A 26,353-nucleotide genomic window follows, 5' to 3' on the forward strand; every position below is an offset into this window, starting at 1 on the left:
CTGTTCCAAATATAAAAATAGTCTGTGGATGTACTCCAGGGGTAGGGTGCTCATCTAGCAATGGTGAAGCCCTGGGTCCTATCTCCAGCACTATCAAAAACAAAGAGAAGAAGAAGAACAAAAAGAACTTGGTAATTTAGCCTATGTGAATTTGACTAAATAAAGAATAAGTGGTATCGATGGCTTTAAATTTTTTTCTCTTCTTCATGTCCTCCCAGCTCAGACTATTTAAAAAATAAATTTTTAAAACAATGAATTTTGTACACTTTAAATAAAATTTGTCTAATTTAATTACCACATTAATATACAATCAGGAAATTGTGACTTCTTCAGTGAACAAAGGGATTATCTGTACATTTTGTTTATTAAAATGACTTAGCCAGCTGAAGAGGAAAAAGCATATGTAGACATTAGCAGTGGCTAACATCCTTTATCAGGCAAATATTTTAAAGTGAATCCTCACAAACTGCAGAAATGAGACTGAAAATAACCATATAAATGTCTTTGATAATGTATTGTCAGATGAAGTAATAAGGAGGGACATACATTATGTGTATTTATCACAAATGCAAATATACTATGGCTTAAAGTTATTAGAAATTATATTTGAGTTAATTTCTAATTGGATATAAACTGTACAAGCATGTTTTATTTATTTATTTGTTTAATTTTTTCTGCAGAGCTGGGGATTGAACCCAGAGCCTTGTGCTTGTGAAGCAAGCACTCTATCAACTGAGCTATCTCCTCAGACCAATGTTTATTTTTAACATTAAACATGGCAGGAATTTCTGAAGTATACACTTAAGATTAAATTATTTTAAGAAAGTATATTGATAATTTATTTTCAATTGCAATACAATCCCTTAGATTCCAATATTTACTGAATTTAAGCAACTTTTGGATGAAACTTTTTTGCATTTCAGTATGTTGCATTGAATACTTTTTGTGCAGGAAGTGGTACACTACAGCAAAGTATGCATATTTGCACTTATTATGTGTCTTGCAAGGGTGATATTCACTTAAAGTACAGGTTGCTATTTCTAAAGACATTTTGTAAAATAATAATATATAAACTTTGTCACCTTTTCTCAAATTGTTAGGGAGTTTCAGATAATGTAGTACAAAATACTTGTGAACCACAGAAATCTGCTATCCACTTGGTATTTTGGTTGAGCAGTTTCAGAAGGAAAAAAAAGAACACCTACTAATAGTCAAGACCCAGTACAGCAGCTGTGATGCACACAGTTCAGGGCAGTCTTCCTGAGGGGAGAGGACAGCTTCTGTAGTCTTCTCAGTCACATCCACAAACACACATGGCACCTGTCACCAGGAACCATATGCAGCAATGCAACAACAGCACACTGTGACTCAAAAGGTTAAGAAATGTTCACAGAGCAAGAAATACTGCAGTATATCCCTGAACAATAAGTGCAATTTCCTCAGCCATTACAGCCATTGGCGATATTTGAAATGGAGCATTTTTGCAAAAGCAAGCCTATTTTCTACTCAGTCTCTTACCTGTGAATCACATATTTTACATAAAAATAAAATGCTTGACAGTTTGTGGTTTGAACTAATGGATCTCACTCTTTAACATATTATGAGACTCATGCAGAAGGTTTGCTAATTTGGCCCTGAGAATTTGTACTAGTTAGTTCCTTTAAAATTTGATGTAGCTGGTCCCAGATCACATTTCTTAGAACTGTGATTTAAAGAAATATCTATCTTTTTCACTTTTCTCTAGAGGATAAGCTACTCTTATCCCATTAACTCCTGATCTGGAGTTTTGACTGCAGGGTTTCTCAATATGTAATCATTCAAATGAAAACAGTGAAACGTACCAAAAAGATTTCACAAATGGTATGTGTTTATGCCATGTACAGCAGAGAAACAACATGTATCCCTCTTGTTTACAATAATAAAAAAAAAGACATTTACAATTTAAAATTAAATTCCAATAGACAAAGGATTCAGCAAATTAGAAGATTCTCTGTTGCCTTTGTCAACTCTAAGACTTTTTTGGGGGTGTGGCAATGGGGAGTGAGCCCAAGGACAATCTACCTCTGAGCTGTATGCTCAGTTTTTTTTTTTTTTTTTGAGATAGGGTCTCACTACAATTTTCCATGATGGCCTTGAACTTGTGATCCTTCTGTCTCTCTCAAGTAGCTGGAATTATAGGTATGTACTACTATACCTGGCTTAATATAACTTTTAATTTCTCCAATTTATAATTTATACAGATATATGGTTATTGCTTATTTTGGTAATAGGGTTAAAACCCAGAGGCACTTTATTACTGAGCTATATTTCCAGCCATCTTTAATGTTTTAGCTAAGTTGTTGAGGCTGGTCTCAAAATTGTAATCCTCCTGTTTCAGTCTCCTGATACACTGGGCTTAATGGCAGGTGATGCCTGTGGATTATCATTTTTTTTGAATCTGGTGTCTTATACTTAGTCCTTTATTTTCAAACTTGTTGTACTGTAGAAAACATTACTTCTATGGTCTGCAAATGTATGTTCCTCCTAAAACACACATGTTAAAACCTAATTACCACTGTGATGTTATAGGGTGTGTTCACTGGGTGGTTATTAGGAGAGAGCTGTCTTGCCCCTTTCCTCCATGTGAGAAGAGTAAGAAACTGCTGTCTGTGAACCAGAGCAAGCCCTACCAGGTACTGAACCCCTTGATATTGGGTTTCCTAGTTTGCATAGTCATGAGAAATAAATTTATTTATAAGGTTCCCAGTTTTTGGTATCTTGTTGTAGCAGCCTTCACAACCTAATACAATTATCATCTTTTCAGCAAACTAAATACTTTTTAATTAATAAGGAAATGCTAATGTGTGTTTTTGTTTTCAAAAGAGAAAAAATAAGTACATTGAAGATAATTCTTTAAGAAGAGTAGTTGTTTCACTGTTCTATTATTATTATTTTTTGTTTTTTGAGCTGGCAAGCAGGTAGAGGTGATGTACCCAACTGAAACAGTACAAAGAAATAAAACTGCAGAATAAACTAGTTACACATTTAGTAAGATATTAACTTGGGGTTTTTGCCAGACACTGTGCAAAAAATGAGAAACATGAAACAAACTTGGCTTGGCTCTACAAACCATGATTGAAACCTATTACATAGCACAGGTGGTAGGAAATTACTAAATTTTTACAAAATAAAATAAGAAGCTGGTGATATAGCTCAGTTTATATAGTTATTGCCTCACAAGCACAAGGCCCTGGGTTCAATCCTCAGCACCACAAAAAAAAAAAAAAAAAATTCCCCAAAAGCCAAAATGGTGTCATGAAGGTACTAGGTGTTTTATGGCAATACTGGCAACACATGGAGACCTCTAATCCTTGAGGCTGAAGAAAACGTGGCAGTGCTAATGTCATGCCTACAGGAGGCATGAACCCAAAGGATGATGACAGCAGTTTACATGTTGAACACGGTAAGTTCATTGAACATTGGCGGAATGCCTTATGCATTTAATTAACAAATTATTTCTGATATAACAAGGCTTCTGCTTACACAGTACTGTGAAAACAGTGCCAAACAAATATAGCACACTTGGAGAATTTTCTGCTTAGTAATAAAATTGTAGTCACCCAGTATGAAGAATCAGAGCAAGTATTTCCTCTATCGATAGGACCAGACTTGTTCTAACAATGGATGAAGAACTCTAGGAATACATTATCCATGGGCCATCTACATTAAAGTCTAATTAGTTCTCTAATTCTAGAAGATGAAATAATTTAAATTACCATTCAACAATAGGTATTAATATTGTAACAAACAATGAGTGTAAAATATTAATATTGTAGCAAATCCTGTACCATGCTGTAGGGAAAAAGAGTGGACATATTAGGAATGCACCCACTCTTTATGGGTTATAAGCAAACGCAATACACATACACAAGGACTTAATAATATGCTTAAAGTGATAAATGGAGACACATTCAGAAATGGTCTGAGGGTGGAGGTGGGCAATCCCCTGAGGTATGTGTACCCCAGGAAGATAAAGACCTGCTAGCTTGATTATTTGCAGTCCAACTATTTTCATAACACTGGTACTTTTTATTAACAAAGTACATTTTAGTAGCCTTATTAAAAATAATGACTGGAAATGTAGCTCAGTTGGTAGAGTGCATGCCTCCCATATAAAAGGCCCTGGGTTAAATGCCCAGCACAACAAAAAGAAAAAATAGAGAAAAAACTGTGTTTAATGGTAATTAATTAGAAATCTAGTTGTGAAAAGTGCTATAGCAAAAGGGAAAAATAAAATATATGAAGAAAAGAAGGCAAGTCAAAATAGATGTTCAACGACTTTAACCCTCTTCCTAACTTAGATTAGCATTTGTACTTAGTTTGCTTATGGTAAGATATTTTCATGTACTAAAATATCTGCTTGGAATAGCAGAAAACTAATCCTTTAAAACTGTTCTATAAGTTCATCACTTAGAAGTGCTCTAAGCAAAGGCAAGAGAACCAAAGATGGAAATACATGAATCTGTGGCCCATAACTACACTACAGAAGGCCATTGATAAGAGATTTGCATAGTTCAAAGCCCTGGGTATCCACTTATACCTTAGACTCAAAATGATGTTGAGCTGAATGGTTGGCTGCCTTACCAGCAATTTGGTTCTTAAGTTATTTTATGAGTTGAAGCTATAATCTTGCTAGTGTGTCCTTTCTAAACACTGTGTGCATGATCATTTTCCATGGAAAATAGTAACATGAGTATCAAAGTTGTTCTAATTCTAGTGTATCTTAGAAAACCCGTAAGGGCAGTTTTCAATTAGGATCAGTCATGGCAGTGCTTTCATAGCTGCGTGATCAACATGCCATTCTTTTCTCCTCAAGTCTTTCCTTCGGGTAATGTGTTGCAGGATGCTTAAGCACACTAAGAGTGCACAACATCTTCAGTTTGTTGAGTTTTATGCACATGTTGTCTGTTCAAAGCTCCATTCCCCAGTCAGGCCAAGGTCTTGGGGAGCAGAAAGTCCATATTCAGTAAACTGAGGTGAGGGGTTCAGGGTTAGGAACTGCTTACCAAAGACATGGGTGACAGGAATTCAGGAAGGTATGTGGACACTTTTTTTAAGTGTTTAATTCAAACCTATAATTTGTATTTTCTAAAATGTTATCCAAAGCACACTATCTTCTCACACATGTGACCACTGAAAATGAAAGGCTGAGAGATTCACTGCCCTCCCAAAGAAGGGCACCTTTTCTAACATCTAACATTCCGTGAAAATAAACATTTGACAATTCACAAACCTCAACATAGGCGGCAATGCAATACACATAGAGGCTATTCTGTTCTACTAGAGAATGTCCACAAACAACCTCTTATAGGCTTTCTTTTTTGGACTTCTGCAATGCTTTGCCCATCATTTCCTAATTTCTGCCCTTACACTTGGTACAGTATCACTTGTCCTTTGGCTTGTGACTGAGTTCCAAGTAGGAGAAATAGAACCATACGGTGGGGGCATTTTTTTTTTCTGCAAAGTATCAATTCTCCGTAGGCCACGTGATTTCACAGACAATATGTGGACTCCTTTGCATCACTGGGAAGGTTCGCAGGGTTTGCTTCCTTCTGTGCTTTGGCCGTGAAGCCTGTTCTTTGAGGTCTTTGCATACTTTTCCTTGGGTGTTCTTGAGGTGATGTCATCATGGTCATGATTATTATTAGATACATTCATCACTTGATTCACATTGTTGAGTGGCCACAGGGTATGCTTGTAATTTTCTTTTCTGCCTGTGCAATGGTATTGTTCTTTGCCTTCCCTTGGCCAGCACTGCATCTCTTGCCAGTGGTGTCCTTGATCTCTTTAGGTGTCTCCAAGACTTTCACATGACTGTCCACTTGTCTGTTCTCACTCTCCACCATCTCCATTATGTGACTCAGTATTTGAATCTTCTCATCACACAACTCCTGGCTCCAAATCAGGGCTCTCTGGATGCAGCGCAGCACTTGGAATTTTGGGGCACCATCTGTCTCTCATTTCAACTTCTCATCTTGTTCATCCTATTCTTTCAGAATTTCTTGGCATTTTGCTTCGATCTCCTGCATCACTGAGACATTTCTCTTCAGGTATAAAGGCAGAGAGTTGATGGAGGCCAGGTAATCCTCCATGCAGTTCATCAGGTGGATCTGCTTTGTGTTGGCAGGACTCAGCATGGTTCAGACTAAAGCCATCTCCACTCTGTGTGGCTTTCCACTTCCTGCACCCCTCCACCTAAAATCAGATCTTGAAAATGCAGAGCTCTTGCTCTCCCATGACCCCTGGCTCTCCCAGGAAACCTGCCCATCTGGCCAGCAGTTGGACCTATCAGGGCACAGTACCCAGCACATACTAGCAGGCCATGGAGGAGGGGGTTCCCAGATGAACCCTCATTGATCTGGTATGGTGTAGGGGTGGGTGAGCAGCTCCTATTAGCGCACACCCCAGATAGAGGGTCGAGAGTTCGAGAGTCAAGGACTGCTCGCTGCCGCACCAGGGTAGGGGGACCCAGCCTAGCAGACAGAGTCAAACTTGTCCCCTAAGTGGACACTTTAAAACACCCCATTAAGGGAAAGTCCTGAGACCTTCAGACCCTTTAGCGAGCACCCTCCAATAAATCCTCTAGAAACTCACCCTGTGGGAAATCGTCCCCAACCCAGGAAAGCAAACTGAATACACCCAGCAGTGGGAGGCCCCATCCCTGGGGGGTGGCTGGGACTTGGAGGTGTCTGTTTCCCCAGGATCTCTGCAGCGACTCTCACTTGAATGCGCTGCGTCATGTGCTCACCAGTGCCCAAAGGACAGAAGGACCAGAAGCAGCACTTCGCTCTTGAGGGATCTCCTCCCCACGGGAACCTCCGACCCCTAAAGCAGATCTCCAGTGGTTTGGGACTTAGACACGAAGAGTCCACAGTGGGCGGAGACACATGGGGCGTGCCCAGGCCACTGGATTTTTTTGCTCATGCCCAGTTCTCAGGTGGTGCCCGGGCTGGACAGGTGGATGCACAGCAGGTCTGGACCCGCCCACTATGCATGTGCCTGTGTCCTGGAGGCCTTGGCATCTTGTCCGGTATTGGTGTCTGGCTGCTTCAGAGCTGGCGGAGACATGCTTCATGCACCACGTGCTGCTTGTTCACTGGACTGCTAACCTTCCCCTCGGGTCAGGTGGACACCCTTTCAGGGAGGACTGCCCTCGGGTAAGGCAGCTTTCCTCCAGTAAGGCTTCTGCCCCCAGGTAAAGCTGCCTACCGCCACCCTCAAGTAAGGCCTATTCAGTAGCTGCCCTCAGGTAAGCCCCTTGGCTGGGACTCAGGTTGGTGTGTCTTTGAGAAGCGGGAGTTTGATCTGAGACCGACCCCAGGGGTATGGGCCTGGAGTTTGAGGATCTAGGACAGGGAGGCCTCAGGGACTGGGCACACATGGATTGGAGGCCTGGGATTCCACGTACTCGACCCATCCTGTGGCAGCTACCCCATTGGTGGCATATCCTCTCTTGGTAAGGTCACCGCCCTTGGGTTAGGTCATCCTCCAATCAGGACAGGGCAAGGCAGGACAGGGAGGAGCAAGAAGTGTTGGGGCAAGGCAAGGAGTGTGTGGGCAGGGCAAGGTGGATTGGGAGATTGGGGCGGGTCAAGGCAGAGCATTTTGGGGCATTACCAGAAGGCAGCTTAGGGTGGGTCAACTGTGTGCATATTAGTGTGGCAGAACATTTACTTAGCATATAAGAAACCCTGGCTTGGATTTCAGCAACACACACACACATATCCATACACACATAACACAATAAATCTTCCTAATTCGGATGATTTTATTCTAGGAAAAAATTTCAAAACCTTTTTAGAAGATAGAAGCAGAATGGTGATATATTTAATGTCAGCTATTATATGACATGATATTTAGAACACTCTATATGAAATTTCCTCAGGACTCAAATAATTATATTATTTAAGAGATAAGACAGCAGTTGCTTTTTGTAATTCCAATATATTTATAAAAGCAATCTTTTGAAAATCATTTTCTTTTCTAATTTTCAAACTTAGAAAATGTATCCATTTGTCTTCCTAAAGTTATACATTCATCAGAAAATTTTTCTCTTATTTCTTGACATCAAGGGGATTGGCCTATTGTCATAGGAATTGCCATGCCTAGGTTTTATCATAATACCAGTGCCCCTATGGCTTTCAGATCAAAGTCATGTATACCTCTCATATTTGCTGAATTTATTAACAAAGTACATATAATTTTTATTATAATTAAAATGTCATCAAATTTGAATTAGTAGAAGTGGGGGTTTGACACGTTATATTATGAGCTGAGCATAGTGAAAATTAGTTTGATCATTTTGGGAGTTTGGCATAATGACTTCTACCCAGTTCTGTGATCAAATGTCTGACCTGTGTTATGGGACAAAACTTAAGAACTGACCGATCACCACTGGGAAGTCCAAATTTGAGGGTCTTTATTAAACTGGCTGGCTGACCATCTCATACAATGCCCCAAAAAATGGCTATTGGGAGAACAGCCCTGACCACAGGGGTGTAGGTGTTCTTATACCAAAAATCACATTAATCATAAGTGTCTGTTGCTATGATTTGAAATTACACATTAACATCATGAGGTCATCGACAAAGGGGGAAGTGGGTCAAAATGACTCTTACCTAGGTTCAAACTAAAGAATGGTTGCTAACATCCACACAATCACCGTTCACATGGTACATTGTTTAGGAGCAATAGGAATCAAAAGAGAGCAGTTCTTTACTACATAGGAGTTGCCATTGTATACTATTAAACATGTCACACCAAGTAACTGATGATGGGCACAGAGGCAGGGTGTTCCCAGGTTTTCCAATGGGAGAAACTTATTTCCCACATAACATGGAGTCTCAGCAAAATAGAGTCTATTTAGTTAATTCCCTTATACTCTGGCCTATAACATTCTCATGGTACCAAATTTATTAACCCATCATAACCTGCACCATTTTTTGGCAGTGAGAATTGAACCAAGTGACCATTGTAGCATGTCCTAGGCAAGCACTGAGCTACATACATCCCCAGACATTTAAAAGTTTTATTTTTCTTTGAGGGGTGGGAGGGGTGGGGGAAAATAGCAGAATGAATTATATGTTTTATTTTGAGACAGGGTCTTTGCATAATTGTCCAGGTGGGTCCCAAATATGTCATCACCATCCTCAGCCTGCCAAGTGCTAGGGGAACAGCACTTGGTGTCAAAGCCCCTAGCTTGTTCTGGAGAATTTGATGTATTATATGCTTCTAATGCATCCTTTCCTAAGCTAGACTATGTCCATTTTCCCTTGTCAACAGTCAGTAAAGTCTTTTTTGCTTTGATGTATGCTTAATATGACCATGCTTTATGATGAGGCACTATTGTTCATGATAGTCTAGCTGTGCAATCCACTCTGAGAATATTTTCATTTTTATTATTTTTAAATTTTTATTTTTTTGAATATTTTTATTTTGATAGTGTCCACTCTTTTAGGTCTAACACGGTATTCTAGAAGAAGTGATTATTCATTTTTTACTTGATTACATAAATAAGACATAGTTCTTTTTTTTTTTTCTTTTTCTTTTGTGGTGCTGGAGGTTGAACTCAGGGCCTCCTGCATGCTAGACAAGTGTTCTTTTGTTGAACTGCATCCCCAGCACCTAGATCTTTTCATTATCATAAATTTTATGACCAGATAGAGTGATAATAAAATCACTTAGAAGTTCAACTCAATTTGGAATCATTCAAGAGTTTGGACTGTCAATAGTGGTCTGTGATTTCTAAAAGTAAAAGTAATTTTTCAAAACATAACAGCATCTAAGACCATCCATGGACTATGTTTCCCCAGTTTCTCCACTTCCTGAAGAGCATTGTGGAGGCAATGGACTCTGGTGTCCTTCTAAGGTGTTCTGCTCACTAGGCATTATCCACTGTTGTTTCCAATCCTTTTTATCTTTTTATTCTCTGACTATTTGTCAAATGACAATTTGAATTTATTACTGATTAAGAATATGAATAGAAATAATAAAAGGGCAGTGATTCTTTGGGATAAGTGACCCAGTCACAGTGAAAGTCCCTCTGTTGAGGAAGTTCAGTTGTGAGTTGAAGTAGTCGCTAAAATGTTATTTTTTCCTCTAGTGCAAGTGGTCAAGTTTTTAGAAGTCACACCAGTACCTAGTGACTGCATAAAAATATAAGTTGACCTGTGTGTATTTCTATTTCAATATAAAACCTGTGAGAGTGGTACTATCATGAATTATATTAGGTGAAATGCTTTAATTTTCTTTTAAAATACTTTTTGGATTCATAGTAACATACAGAACAAGTTAGAATGCTAGATATCAGCAATTATAATTGTATAAAACACCAAGTGTTTGAACACATATAACCATGTCTTAAGGATTTATTTTTGAGTAGTTTTTATCTTTATACAGAAATTGCAAAAAAAGAACAGAGATTTCCCAGGTAGATTCATCCTCTTTTTTCTTTTGATATGATTTACGTGCACTGTCTCAAATGGATTAACATCCTAGAAAAAGTGTCATGAAGAACAAACACTAGTGTGTTATCACTAAGTGCAGTTGCATTTCCTTTGGATTCTCAGTTCTGCCTCTTCCTGTTTCAGGACCCCATCCAGGATCCCAAAGAACATTCAGTTCCTGTCCCTATAGACTTCTCTTTGTGGGTGAACAATTTCTCAGGCCTTCCTTGTTCCAATGACCTTAACAAGGTTGAGGAGGGCCTTTTGGGTACTTTTTTACATTGTTCTCTATTGGGGTTTATTTTTATCTTCATATTTATCCTGGGGTTTTGGGTCTGGTGGAGGCAGGTCACAGAGGTGGACAGCATCTCCATCATCTCAGGCCCTGAAGAATGTCCTGTTAGTACTGATTGTGCTCACCTGGCTGAGGCAGGGCCTTTCAGGTTTCTCATGGGGAAGTTTCTGTCTCTGTGTGTCCTCATTGTCTGTAGTCTTCTGGAGGAAGCAATCCTGCATGAAGCTGAAGAAATAGCTGCCTTGTGGCCTTTTAATACTACATAATATACATAGAGTAGCATCTAAAACTCATAAAGTAGTTTTCCTGTGACCTTTATGACTAATGCAATATCCTTAAGGTAGCCTATAATATAATAGCTATCCTGTGGCATTTAATAATATTATTTCCACAATGTGACCTGTAAAACTAATATTATAGTTTTTCTGTGGCCTTTAATATTAATAACATATCAAAACTTGACCCTTGAACATGAAATAGTAGCTGCTTTATGATGTTTAAATACTATACTGTATAGTACATTCATTCTACAGCAATTAGAGTTAATATAGTAGCTTGCCTATGACAATATTAATATGATAGGCAATGTAAAATAATGTAATTGCTCCATTGTGACTTGTAATACTTACATGATATGCAAGCTGTGACATCTACAACTAATAAAATAGCAGACTACTGGCTCTTAATTCTCATGTAATGTATACAATCTTAAGTAATAAAGTAACTGCATTGTTGTCTTTAATACTAATATATTATCCATCATATAAACTCTAAAACTAATACTATAGCTGCCATGTGAACTTTATGATTAATAAACTATCCATACTGTAGCATCTAAGAGAGGCATAAGAGCTAATCTGTGACTGTAAATACTGATGTAATGTCCACACCATAGCATGTAAAGCTAATAACTGCACTGTGGTTTTACTGTTATTAAGACATCTATAGTATAATATGTAAATTTAATATGCTAGATTCCCTGTAGCCTTTAATGTTAATATAATATACTTGACATAGCATCCAAAACTAATATAATATTTACCTGGCAGCCTTTCATACTAAAATTATAATCCATATTTTTTGTGTACTGTGTTAAATTATTAATGTCTTATCTGTACTATAAGAAACTAATATAATACATAACCTGTGACTTTTAATGTTAATAATATACCCATAGTAACCACCTAATCCTAATATAACAGCTGCCATATGCCCTTTAATAATAATATAATAAAATATCCATAGTTTAGCAAGTAAAATTAATATAACTTATTGTGGTTATAATACTCTTTTGATATCACAATGTAGCATGTAAAATTAATATTATTGCTTCCCTGTGACCTTTTATGTTAATGTGCTATCCACACTATAACATCCAAATCTAATGTAAACACTGCCTTGTGCATTTTTAGAAAATGATAATCCATTTTACATGCCTGTGGCCTTAATGGGATCATGATGTCCTTATTAAATTATCAAAACTTGATAAAATTGCTGCCTGGTGGCTTTGCATATTAAGATGTTTTCCATATTGTAGCATGTAAAAATGATAAAATAGATGACCTGTATATTTTAGTACTCATTTGAAATCCACTTTATAGCATTGATAAACTGCCTTGTGGCCCTCAATACTGACATGGTATCCATATTATAGCTTTAAAAACTGATAATGGGGCAACCTTGTGGCCTTTTGAATGAAAAGGAATATCCATGTGGCATTCTCTGTGGTCATTAGCTTTAATGTCACTTGTATTCATGCAGATCATATAACATCATATATAGTGTGGCCTTTAATGTTAATGTGATAACCATATGGTGGCATTTGTTACTAATAATTCCCTGCAGACCTTTTGTAATAATCTAATATTCACATAGAGCTTCAATTCTCATAAAATAAATGCCCTGTGGAATTAATGCTACTAGGACATCTGTATTTGAAAACTGAAATTGACATTACAGCTCCCTGGGGTTTTCCAAATTAGTAAATTATTAGTTTAAATGTAAACTAATAGCACAGATGCATTGTGGCCTTCAGTATTGATTAGATACCCATTTCATAGCATCTATAACTGGTAAAATAGCTGCCTTTTGGACTTTACAATTGAAAATAGATTCAAATTATAGCATGAAAAATTTATAAAATTTATATACTTTGGCATTTAATATTGCTATGTTGTCCATGTTGTAGTATCAAAACTTGATTTTATAGCTTCCCTGTGTCCTTTAGGACTAGTATGCTATTCCCATGGACCCATAAAGAATTTATGTAACAGGTGCCTTGTAGACTTTAGTATGATATGACAAGCATATTAAAGCATGGAAATTGATAGAGCAGGTGCTGCCAAGTCTTTGGCAGTGATAGTTGTCATAATAGAACATAGGAACTGAAAGGTGCTGACTTGTGACCCTCAGTGCTGAGCTGGTATCCACATTGCAGCTTTTAAATGTGATAATGTGCCTGCCTTGTGGCATATGGTACCAAAATGAAAATTCATTTTACATGCCCTTTGATCTTTAGCATTAATGTTATATCCATAGCATAGCATCACGAAATAATTTATATAAATTTTGGCCTTTAATTCTAATATGATAAAGTTAATAAATATCACTTATTACTAAAATGATTGCTCCCTGTATCTTTCAATAATAATATAATATCCACATGTACCATTAACACTGATAAAAAAACTGCACTTTTGCATTAATACTAATGTATTATCTTTAAAACCTATATGATATTTCAGCTCTTCTGTGGGTTTCAGTGTTAATAAATTGTCCATTTCATAATGTAAAAGTGATATAATGGGTGTTCTGTGTCCTATATGGTAGAATGTCTACTGTATAGCTTTGAAAACTGATAAATATCTGCCTTGTTTCCTTTAGTACTGGTATGAGATCTGCACTATTGGATGAGAAAGTGATAAAATAGCTACAACTTGGCCTTTAGTACTGATACTCTAGAATAGAAAACAGATAAAATATTTGTCTTATGGACTTCAATAATGACAATGTATTCATACTATAGAATCTGATAGTAATAGAGTTGCCCTTTTGCCTTTATAAATAATATTATATTGATAACAAGCCATTTAAAAGTAACATAATGGTTTCCTTGTAGTGTCTATTAGTAATACAGTATCTACACTATTACAAGTGAAGTTCATAATTCCTCTACTGTGACCTTTAGTACTCATATATTATCTGTATGTACATATAAAATTAACACAAAATGTGCCCTGTGATCCTTAGTACTAATATCATATCCATTCTCTAGCATGAAAAACTTATGTAATATCCACAATGGGGCATTTAGCATCAATGTTATATCCAAATGGTGACTTCTTAATATAATGTTATACACCTATGCAGACTTTAATATTAATGTAATATTCATACTAAAGAATATAAAACTAATAAAATAGGTTGCCCTGTGGTTCTAATATTGATGTTTTATATATATATGTACATAAAATTAGTATAATGAATTTTTTTGTGTTTAGTACAATTGAATATCAATATGCATTATGAGAAACTAATATAATAGTCTCCCTGTGGCCATTAATCATAAAATAATATCCATGCTATAATGTTAAAAACCAATGTAATAGCTACACTGCTGACTTTAGGACTAAAATAATAATCCATTTTACCTGCATTGTGGGCTTCAATATGAATGTTATATCTACAGTGTAGCATCAGAAATTGTAAAAATAACTGCTTTGTTGCCTTTAATACCAATGTGGTATACGTATAGTAGTATCAAAAACTGATAAAAATAGGTGACTTGTGACCTTATTATTGATATGATATCCATAATAGACCATGAGAACCTGATTAATATCTGAATTTTGGCTTTTAATATTGATGTGATATTCATATTACAGCATCATAAAGTGGTAAAGGGCAGCCCTGTGGCTAAATAATATTGATAATATAGTTTTTTAAAGTAATGTAATGAGCTGAATGTGGTGGTATGTGCCTGTAATCCCAGTGGCTCAGCAATGGGGAGGCACTAAGCAACTCAGTGAGACTCTGTCTCTAAATAAAGTACAAGATAAGACTGGGGATGTGGCTCATAGATTCGGTGCTCCTGAGTTCAGTCAGTCCCCTGTACCAAAAAAAAGTAATATATTGGTTTATTTGTAGTATCTAATATTAATACAGTATCCATATATAACATCTAAAACTATTAAAGTAGCTGCCTTTGATCATCATTGCTAATATGGTATCCAGACTACAGCATTTAAGACTAAAGGAAGAGCTTCCATATGAGCTTTAGTACTAATATATCTATACTATAGCATTTAAAACTATCATAAGAGCTTCCCTTTGCCTTCATAGTACAATGACCACCTTCTGGACAGCATCTTAAATTAATGTATTGTTTTCCCTCTAGCCTTTAATACTAATATGATATACATACCATACAAGGTAAAAATAATATAATAGCTGCTCTGTGGGCTGCAATACTAATATCTAATCTATATGATCTAAAATTAATTAAATAGAAACCTGTGACATTTCACACTAATGTATCTATACAATAGTATCTAAAGCCACAGCTGCACTGTGGTTTCTAATATAAATTATATTCTACTATAGCTGCTTTTATAATAGGTGTCCTGTGACCATTAATGCTAATTTGATATTCATACTATGGCATCTAAGTCTAATTTAATAACTTCCATCTGGTCTTTATGCTTGTCTGTTTTTAGAAACTTCCAGTTGTACAAATTTGTTATCTGAAGTGATGGGAAAAAAATATGATTCTAGGCTGGAGTTGTGGCTCAGAGGTAGAGCACTCGCCTAGCACATGTGCAGCCCTGGGTTCAATCCTTAGCAACTCATGAAGATAAAGTGAATATATTATGTCTACCTACAACTAAAAATATGCATATAAAATATCATTGAGTTACATCATCATCATCATTATTATGACTTTAAGAGAATATTGGTCAGATGAATATTATTTATTCCCCTTTTCAACAAGTACATAGTTGACATTGATAAGCAGCCAAGAGTGTTCAGAATGCCCACGACATGTTATATAATACAACATGCCTGTTCACAGAGGAAAAATGTTCAGGAAATAACTTATGTGACCTTCCTTATTTCATCATAGGTGACAAGTCCAAAAGTAACACTGTGACTTGGAGAATATTTGACTATGTGTCCTTGAAGAAGCTTTGCCTCCTTCATCACAAGCAATCTTCCTTCAGCAGTGAAGCTTGTCTTTGGACATGATGTCAATTCCTTTGCACTCCAACTGCATAATCATGCAGTGGTGAACAGTATCAAATGGATAGGAAGTCATACAGCAATGGCAGTGACAGACTGTGGTCATCCAACTGATAAAGATGTGAGTATTCTTGGGATCTGGAAGCATTCCCCTTGAAGAATCACAGATACCAAAGTAGACAGCTTAGTTGATGAATGTGCCCTGCACAGACACATCAAAGCCTTGGTACACCTTGGTTCGAATCCCAGCACCACAAAAAAAAAAAAAGTATCAAGTTCTGAGCAGCAGTTCTTGACTTTGTGTTGAGGGACTGCCTAACATTACAGAATAAAATGTCCCAAAGCCTTGGTACAGACCCTCAATTCTATTAGATTTGTAGATGTTAACCTGTCAGTCATGCAGGCCTTTGAATTCTCTTTCAGCTCCAACTTTCTCTACATCAGCTGCTAGAGAGGTTTGGGCAGAACAACAGGATGCACACAACATAAGGATGTGGATCCTGCAGCACCACCTGATGCCAGGTTCCCTGCAAAGTATTGCCATACTGGGTCCTTTTTTCCACACCACCCAGGAAGATCTGCTTGTTTTTTTCTTTGAAGGAAATTTGACAGCCTGGGTAGAGAAATATCTGATGACATTGGCCAGGCTACATGCCAGAAAGACAGGACTCCCTGGTCCCTGAGGATATGATCCACACAGTCCATAATGCCCTTGTGCTGCTTAGCTGCATTGATTTGCTTGCTTGATGATTTTCTTGGGCACTTTCATGTTCTTGTAGATGGCTGTGTCCACTCCACTAGCAGGAAGTCCTTGGTGAAAGACACAGTGGATCCGTCATGTTGGAAGAAGAGGCGGTGGGTGACTCCAACTTGGTCTTTCATATTAATTAATATAAGATCCATACTGTGGCCTATAACTCTTAATAGTAACTTTCTTGTGGTCTACAAAGTTAATGTGATTTCCATATCATAGCATCTAAAAGTAATATACTATCTCCACTATGCATTTAATATTAATGTTTTATCCACAGTATAACATTATAAAGTAATATTACCTGCCCTTAAAAACAAGTATAAATGCATATTCTAGCATCTTAAACTAATAAAATATGTTCTTTGTACCCTTTACTACTAATGTAATATCTGTATTATATTAGTTTTAGGTATTATAATAGTTTAGTTTTAGGTACTATATTATTATTATTATAATATTACATTAGTTATAGATACTGTACTTTGGATAGTTACTGTGTGGACTTTTAATATTAATATGATAACCATAATATAGATGAAAAACTAATGAAATAACTTCCCTCTGTCTTTTAATACTATCATGATATCCAAATTATAGAATCTAAAAGTAATCTAATGGCTGCAAATTGGCCTTTGATTTTTAATTTCTATTTTTTAAATTTGTTCTAACTGGTTATACATGATAGTAGAATGCTTTTTGATACATTGAAAGTAAGTGGAGCATAACTTCCCATTCCTCTGACTATACATTGTGCTGAGTCACACCAGTAGTATAATCATACATGTATATAGGGTAATGTGTATTGGGTAATAATGTATATAGGGTAATAATAACTATCTCTTTCTACTGTCCTTCCCCTCCCCACACACTACCCCTCCCTCACTCCCCTCTGAACAATCCAAAGTTTCTTCATTATTCACTACCATTTCCACTATGGCCTTTGATTTTATATGATATCCATGCTGTGGCCTCTACTGATATTGTAGATTCCCTGTGGTCTTTAATACAAGTATAATATCATAACACAACATCAAAAATGTATATAACAGCAGTCTTGTGACTTTTAATATTACAGTATATCCATATATAACACTAAAACTAATATTGTAACTTCCCTGAATCCTTTATTCTTAATATGATATTTATTCTACACCATCCAAAACAGAAAAAGTGCTGCCCTGTGGTTTTCAGTGCATGCATACTATAGCATGCAAAACTGGTATAATGACTTCTTTGTTGGCTGAAAACTATTATAAAATCCATACTTTTGGGTTGATTTAAATATTTGATGTTAAAAATTTAATAAATTAAAAATTTTTAGTTGCTTAAATTTCCTGCATCCTAAATTCTCATTCATCCTGAAAATTGTCTGATGTAAGATATTATAAAAGTAAAATATTTAAAATTCATAATTATGAATATTTTAGATAGAACTTATTAAAATAACTTTAAAAAAAGAATGCTTACCATGAATTTCATAAAAAGATTAAACTATGTGGTTTATAGTGTCTTATTACTTAAAAACAAGAAAACATATTTTGACCGTATTTTAAGCAGAGATTATGCTACATAGTATTATATAAAAGAAAAATCCAACATGATCCCTATTCTAAGTATGTTTATATTTAAAAAAATTAAATCTCATTGTGAAGCTGATATTTGACCTGTATATTTAAGGGATAGCAAGCTTTAATTAAAAAAAGGAAATCAAAGAAACAGCACATACATAGATACACAGTTTCAAAACACTTTATATAATGTTTTCCATTAAAAATTAGAAGCAAGTAATTCAATCTGGCTGCAGAATGTTATATGCAGGTTGGGTAGAGTCCAAAGTGTCAGTTTGATGTAGAATCATGGATGGTATTAATCTATTTTGTGTTGTTGTATCAGAATACCTGAGTCTGGCTACTTGGTAAAGAAAGAGGTTTATGTTGGGTCAGGATTTTAGAGGCTGAAAATCCAAATTTATGCAGCAACATCTGGTGGGGTTGTCATGCTGCAGTGTAACATGGCAGATGGAGGGAACTTACATGAGAGGTGAACAGTATATCTGGAAGTGTCCAAGCAGTGAGGTGGCCCTACTTCTTAACACAGGTCTAGTCCTCTGAAAGCTAACCTCGCCCAATGAAATGGGCAGTATTCCTTTCTTTTTTAAATTTTTTTGTGGTGCTAGGGATTGAACCCAGGGCCTTATACTTGGGAGGCAAGCATGCTACCAACTGAGCTACATCCCAGCCCCAGCAGTATTCCTTTCTGAGGGTGGTTTCCAATGATCTCCTACCAGACTCTATCTCTTACGATTTCACCACCTCTTAAATATTGTCAAACTGGGCACCAAGTTTCTAACACACAAACTTTTGGAGATACATTCTCACCATATCTGAACCCTAGTAATTATGAAGATGTTGGGTGCTAGGCCTAAGTTTGAACTTAACTCTGTGCAGTGAGAAGTAAAATGATAGAAAACAGACCTGAAAAATTTGAGCAGTGAGGTGGCTGTTATAGTAAAAGAAATAATGGGACATGGGCCAGGTTATTGTGAAGGTGTGGAGATGAGAATGCAGGTATACGCTGATTACCCCAACCTCCAGCTCCTTCACCTCTTCCTGCTTCTGTTTACCCTCTCCACCAGACCCATAGCATATTAAGGACAGTGTATAATTCTGGTAATCTTTTCTTTAAATATGTGTTCATAATGTGTGTTTTAGTGACTTTTAATGGAAACTTATTGTATATTAAGTGCACTATTAATTACCAACAGGATATGTATTACAAAGTAAAAGTCATTATGATTTAAGTAGTGTCATCTTTTAGTGTATAACAAAGCTTTCATGTAAACTATTTTATTCTGAAATAATAGGTTGAATTTGCTGTATGGTTACATCAACTATAATCAACTTAAAGGATAAGATTACATACTTTAAAGATTTAAAAAGATACATACCTTATTAGCATATTGGGGTTTTAACTGTAGATTCTGTGTTAAGTCTTTTCAGTTTTGTTTATCAGAACCTAAGAAATAAATTATAAGTCTAATGAGAATAACTTGTAAAAGCATAAGTCTGTACCATGAGCCAGCACTGTAACCAGGAATAAGTGGCCTGGAGGAACTTCTAGAGGCCAAAGCAGGAGAAGGAAACCAATGTTTATTTTACTCTCAGTCCCAGTTTTGTAATGTTGCTCAGCAACATTTTAATAGAAAACCTCCTTTATATTAGTGTTCCAAGGGACTATGGTGAGACATTGGTCTGTCTGTGTCTCTCTGTCTCTCTGACTCTCTGGAGATTTCTTCTTTTTGTGGTTCTGGAGGTCAATCCCAGGTTACATTTCCAGCCCTTGGTATCTCTTTTTGACAAAGTTCTTCCACTATTACCTTCAGCAAAAACATCAAACATGATGAATACTTATATAAGCCCTTCTCATTTCCATTGGACCCTGAAGACTTTTGGAAAACATGGTCTAATGTACAGAGCCTTTTTTCATCTTATGACTCTTCATGATACATCATTTTGGGGATAATCATAAAATTTGTGTTGTGAGGGACTGTATTATATTTATTTTTAAGCCTTAATTGGATTTTCAGTATGACCAAAAACAGGTTTATATTTTGAATAGATGTACCCTGAATGACTGGTGAATAGGCAACAGACTTCACCAATTCTAGCCTCATGAATCTATTTAAATGAGATTTCATGATCATTTTGTCCATATAATTAACTTTGGTAACCACTACTTCAAAGGACTGGATTGTGGCAATTTTTGATTTAGCATTTTGTTTAAGTGAATCACACCATATTTGTTTTTCCATGCAGGTTTAAGTTCTGTGAGCCTATATTTGTGGTTGGCAGTTGCCTCCAGATAGCATCTGACAGTCATCGGTATGATTGGAAATATTTTAGAGCTAGGATGCGAAAGGATGAAGAAGATCACATGAAGATATTACCGAAAGTTGGAGGCATACTAGTTTTGCCTATAGAGGATGAGGTAACTTTCACTGCCTTTTAACTTAGTGTCACAGGAAAGAAGTGAGTTGAAGATTGGGTTGTGTTCTTAGTGAAAGTGAAAGATATATTTTAATTCTTAAAGAAATACTCTTCACAGATCTATGTATATTGAAAAAACTTGAAACAGACTGTAAATTTCTTAGGCGGAGCAGAGGTAGAAAGGGTCTTACAGTGTTACCGAGGAAGTGGCCTTCCCCCTGTGCTCTTCCCTGCTGTGTGTGTGGTATTCAGAAAACTGCTCCCTCCTCTGGTTTTCCCACCTGGAAAGTGTTGAGTTGAGTGTGATGACCTGTATAAGCTGTCCATTGTTCATCCTTCATAAGTTCTTCAAACCCATTGAAGAGGAATCTTATTCATGCTTGGTTTGAGTTATTTAACTTTAATACTGAGTTTTAAAATGTTCCTTCATTACTATCTAGACTCATTTGAAAATATTCTTCAACTATTTATGAGCATTGTTAAATTTATCATTTCTAGCCTTAGTTTGGAATTATTAAGTACAATAAATGTATTAAGTACAAATTTGTTCAGAAAGGAGGACCTTTCTATTTTTTTTAAATTTGGTACTGGGGGTTGAACCCAGGATGCTTAACCACTGAGTCATATTCTCAGTCATTTTTATTTTTATTTTGAGACAGTGTCTTGCAAAGTTGCTGAGGCTGGGCTTGAATTTGTAATCCTCCTGCCTTAACCTTCTAAGTCTAGGATTAGAAACATGTGCCACCATGCCTGGCAAAGAAGACCTTTGTAAACTTAATTACATTTGATGTTTATAAAAATTCTTTCCAAAGAAATATGATATTTTATATTCACATTAAACTAAATCTGAGCTGCTTGAAACACCTTGAAGTTTCTAGAGTAGAGGTAGATTTTCTATGATAACCAAGACCTAGCATGGTGGAATCCTATGACATCACAATTTGTCATTTATACCATTACCATGCACTGTACTTAAGCATATTGTTAGTTATCCTAAAGGCAGAATATAAAAAATATTCAGTAAAACATTCCTGGAAAAATACTACTTGAATGCTTCCCAGGTTTAAATCTTAATCTTTCAATTAAATCTTTCCCCCTCTATATCTTTAATATTTTCCATTATTTAAAATGCTATTTCCTAATCAATATTTTTAAAACATTTGTGGTATGAAATTTTGTGAATACCAAATACAAAAATGGGCTCCTGTTTATAATGAGTTGAAGGTCCTGTTCAACTTGAACAAGCTACATACTGAACTATTTTTTCTCTAGAAATACTGATGAGTATTTTCTCAGTTAATAAAACTCCTAGTATCTTAGTGATTATATTCTTTTGTGAAATACCAAGTCAGGGCTAGAATTAGATTCTAATTCAGTAGCATCATGGAAGATCCTGCAGTCAACTTGTTAGTACTGTATCAAAAATTATTGTTTTATTAAATTACTTTAGCCAAATGACTGAATCAATTGGACATACATTTTAGGAGGTAACAGCATGTATAGGTAGTAGTGCTGCCACTACCATGTATTGGAACTCAAATCTAACATGCAGACTCACCTGGCCATATTTGGATATCCCATATGAATGGTACCATCCATCTTAAACAGAAATGTTTTTAATTCCTTTTATATTCTTGTATGATTCCTAAATGGAAGGTCTGTAGTTGTATTTAACTATAAGTTAAATATAGTCCTCACTGGCAGCTCTTCCTTTAAAACAAAAATTTGACTGTAATCACATTACTAGGATCAAGCAATTATATTTTTTTGCTACCTTGTCTTGGGTTATCAAAGATCTGTTCCACTTCAGGTAAAAAGAAAATATTATGACAGCTATTAATTTTATTTCAAGTTCAGCCTTCAAGACAGGCAGTTTCTGAGAGTAAACTGTTCTCAAGTTCTGCAAATATAGTGGCTGTCAATCTGAAATGGAATTAAGAGTGTGTTCATTGAGGGGTTATATTGTGGCTCAGTATAGAGCACTTGTCTGACATGTGAGACACTGCTGTAGATTCTCAGAACCACAAATAGATAAATTAATTAATTAATTAAAGGTTCACCAAAAAATGGGTATGGTCATTGACTATTTCATAGTTTGAAAAAGTTGAGACAGAGCTTTATAAAACAGCTTATATTTTAGTCAAATCAGTCAAGAAATAGCATTTCATAGAGGTGCATCCAAATTTTCACCAGAGTTTATTGAGAAAAACCTGCCTAACCACTTTATTATACATTTTTGCTCTAAGGTCATTCCACTGAAACTGATCCTGATGGTGCCTGTCTTACATTGGATGAGCTCTGCTATCAATATCATTAAAAGGTAAAGTGATTTTTGTGCAATTAATTTTCTTGATCTTACTATTGAGATTTGAGGTGTTAATACTTGAAACTTAGCAATGGTTTTCCTAATATTTTTTGGAAATTCACTCAAAAAATAAGTTTTAAGATAATTACATTGATATTTTTTAACAAGTATAAATGCCAGTGTTCCATTGAGTAGTTTAGTGGGGGGGGGGCTGGAAAATGCAAATGACAGTAAAATTGTATTAGGAGTAAATTTCTCATTGCAGAAAAAATAGAAAATTTGGTCAAGGATTTTTTGATGGGTTTACATTAGTGTGAAATTTAAATCACACTTACATTATTTTTACATTTATGCTCATTATTTTTTGTAGAATCATGGAATTTCCCTCATGCCTTTAATTTGAAATAAGTAAAGCACTTTGCTTGCAGTTTTTTTTTTAATCAGACCTTTTATATTTTACTACCATACATTTCTAGCAAAACTTTTTCATTATTTCTATTCTTGGCTCCACTTTTACACTAAAATAATGTTAGAAATTATGGAAACATAGACATTTAGAATATGTATATTAATTTATGGATTAGGGACTGCAGTTGTAGCTCAATGCTACATCATTTGCCTAGTCTGTGTGAGGCACTAGATTCAATCTTCACCATCACATAAAACTAAGTAAATAAATAAAGGTATGCAAATACAAGAAAATCATAAAATATTTGCATTTAAAAGGGATTTCACCATGCTTTCTGGCTCTTTCCACAAAGAGTATATTTAAAACTCTTCATTTAATTGAAGACAGATGTCTTGTGCAAAATAATAACCAGATCAACCAGATCTAGAGCAGAGACTCTCAATAACCATATGATGATGTTAGTTTCATATTTTTTTGTATCATAGTTTCTAAAAGTATCCAAGCCCTTTGTCATTCTGAGATCCCAAATTTAAAAGTTATTTGCTTAGTTACATAACTATTCACTTTATAGCTTTTGAACTTTAATGAACTTTTCAAAGTTAATAAATATAATTTTATATTTTCTGGTGCAGTTACAATAAGGTTTCAAATGTAAAAACTTCTTAATTTTTTGAATGTGAATAAATTTGTAGAAAAAATTCCTATCTAATGAAGTGTTCTAAATAACATGCATAACATGACATGGGTTAACTCTACTAAATTCTAAAAATTTTGCTTTAAGTTTGTATTCACATTTGATGTCTGAGATATATAAATTCAGGTGAGTTGTCTTGAATTGGTGCCATAAGAAGAAACAAACAAGTTAGAGAAATGTCATAAATATGAAAGTAGGAACCAGAATATCCTCCAAGTCCCCTTTAATCATGAAGCATATATTTGGATTTAAGATGAAGAATTGCTTATTTTTTTATGATTACTTCAAGACTCAGTATTCCCTTGCAGAAAACGTCTCTCCAAAGTCTGTTCTTTGAGCCACATCTGTCACCATTCTTTGGTTATTTAGTAAATCTTTTCTTATAGTAACTGTGTGTGGTTTTATTCACTGTCACCACAAGATTTTGGCATTCTTCTTTTCTTTCTTGGAAGCATCAACATTTATATTTACATTTGTTGTTAGGTATTTGACACACAGGATGGACAGAGCTTATAGTCCTTGTGATTCCAACCGATTTTATTTATAAGGCACTCTTAAAGCATAGGTCTCATGCTTTCACCTCATGAGATAATTTGTACCAACGTAAGTCACAAAAGCTCATTCAAAACATCACATTTAAATTTCTAATTTTTTAAAAGCAATCTAAACTACAGATAGCTATAATTTATCCTAGGTAATTTGGATTAATAAAATAGTTTTATGAATTTCAGTATTTGTGCAATTATCTTGGAGGTAAGGGGAGTAATATTTCAGATCTCTCTCTTATCTCTAATCATTCTCACCCACATGAGAAGACATAGCTTAGTAAGTTGAAGAATTGAAGTTTGATTTTATATTGGAATGGCTCAGAAATGTGTTCTCTTTCGCTTGTATCCTGCAGTAAAGGAAACTATTATGATATTTTTTTCATATTTGGTGCATTTACACCTAAATATTTTTTCCTTCTTAGAATGTCCCCAAAGAAGGAGAATCACATCAAGCTTCTAATGAGTTGAGGAAGGAGGGTAAACTATTTGAAGAATACCTATTGCTGAGCTGCTCATTGATTTGAAATAATGGAGCTTTTCCCTATACTCTCTACTTAGTTTTTATTATTATAGAAGCAAACACTGATACTAGGGAACCAGACATCAGAGCATTACCTGACAACTGTAATGCTGATCATGAAAAGAAGAGGGAAAAGATGGGTGGGAGGGGTGGGGGGAAGGGAAAAAATAACAGAATGAATCAAACAGCATTACCCTAGGTAAATTTATGATTACACAAATGGTATGCCTTTACACCATGTACAAACAGAGAAACAACATGTATCCCATTTGTTTAGAATAAAAAAAGGTGGTTGAAACCACTCCTGCAGAACATTGTAGCATAAAGACAAATCCACATTTTCTCTTCACTTTAGTTGTCCCAAAGGTAAAATTAAAAAAAAATATGTATTTTATCAACTTTTTTACATATCATCTCTCATATGCACATAATGATTCCAAACAACCTAGATATAAGGTTAAGGCCTCAGGATCCTAATACACAAGGATAGCAACAGTTGTGGTTTATGTATAGAATCAACATTTGTAGAATACGATGGGAGAAGTCAATTCTGTGGTAAGGCATCATATAACAAAAGAATCAGAATGTAAACCAAATGTATGGCTTGAATAATATAAACAGAATTAATTTATGAAGGAAAATTATACTTGGTCTGTGGTCCTGCAGCTATTGAAATTAACTCATGATTTTGCCCTTGATTCTTTCTGTGGTGTATTATTTTATTAGTTTTTATATATTAAACCATTCTTGCATTCCTTGAATACAACCAGCTGGCTCATGGTGTATGGTGTGTGTGTGTGTGTGTGTGTGTGTGTGTGTGTGTGTGTGACCCCAGAGACTTAACCAAGGTGTACTATACAATTGGCCACACCTGCAGCTCCTTTTGTTGTTCACTTTGAGCCAAGGTCTCTAAATTGCCCAGGTTGACTGAAACTACAAATCCTGACTCAACCTCCTGAATTTCTGGGAATACAAAAATACACCACTTTGTCTGGCAGTGTTTGTTGTTTTTAATGTGATGTTGAATAAATTTTTAAAGTATTTTATAAAGATTTTTAGACTACAATGCTCAAAGATATTATCCTGTATTATTCTTTACTTGTGTTTTTTTTTTCTTCCT

At 35.5% G+C, this 26,353-nt stretch overlaps 1 pseudogene; it reads left to right on the forward strand.

Annotated features, from left to right (window-relative positions):
- Positions 1 to 22,486, forward strand: part of LOC124974967 (protein-L-isoaspartate O-methyltransferase domain-containing protein 1-like) — a 136,357-nt pseudogene extending 113,871 nt beyond the window's left edge.
- Positions 22,487 to 26,353: the final 3,867 nt, after the last annotated feature.

This window comes from Sciurus carolinensis, unplaced genomic scaffold (assembly GCF_902686445.1).
Source record: "Sciurus carolinensis unplaced genomic scaffold, mSciCar1.2, whole genome shotgun sequence".
Lineage (NCBI taxonomy): Eukaryota > Metazoa > Chordata > Mammalia > Rodentia > Sciuridae > Sciurus > Sciurus carolinensis.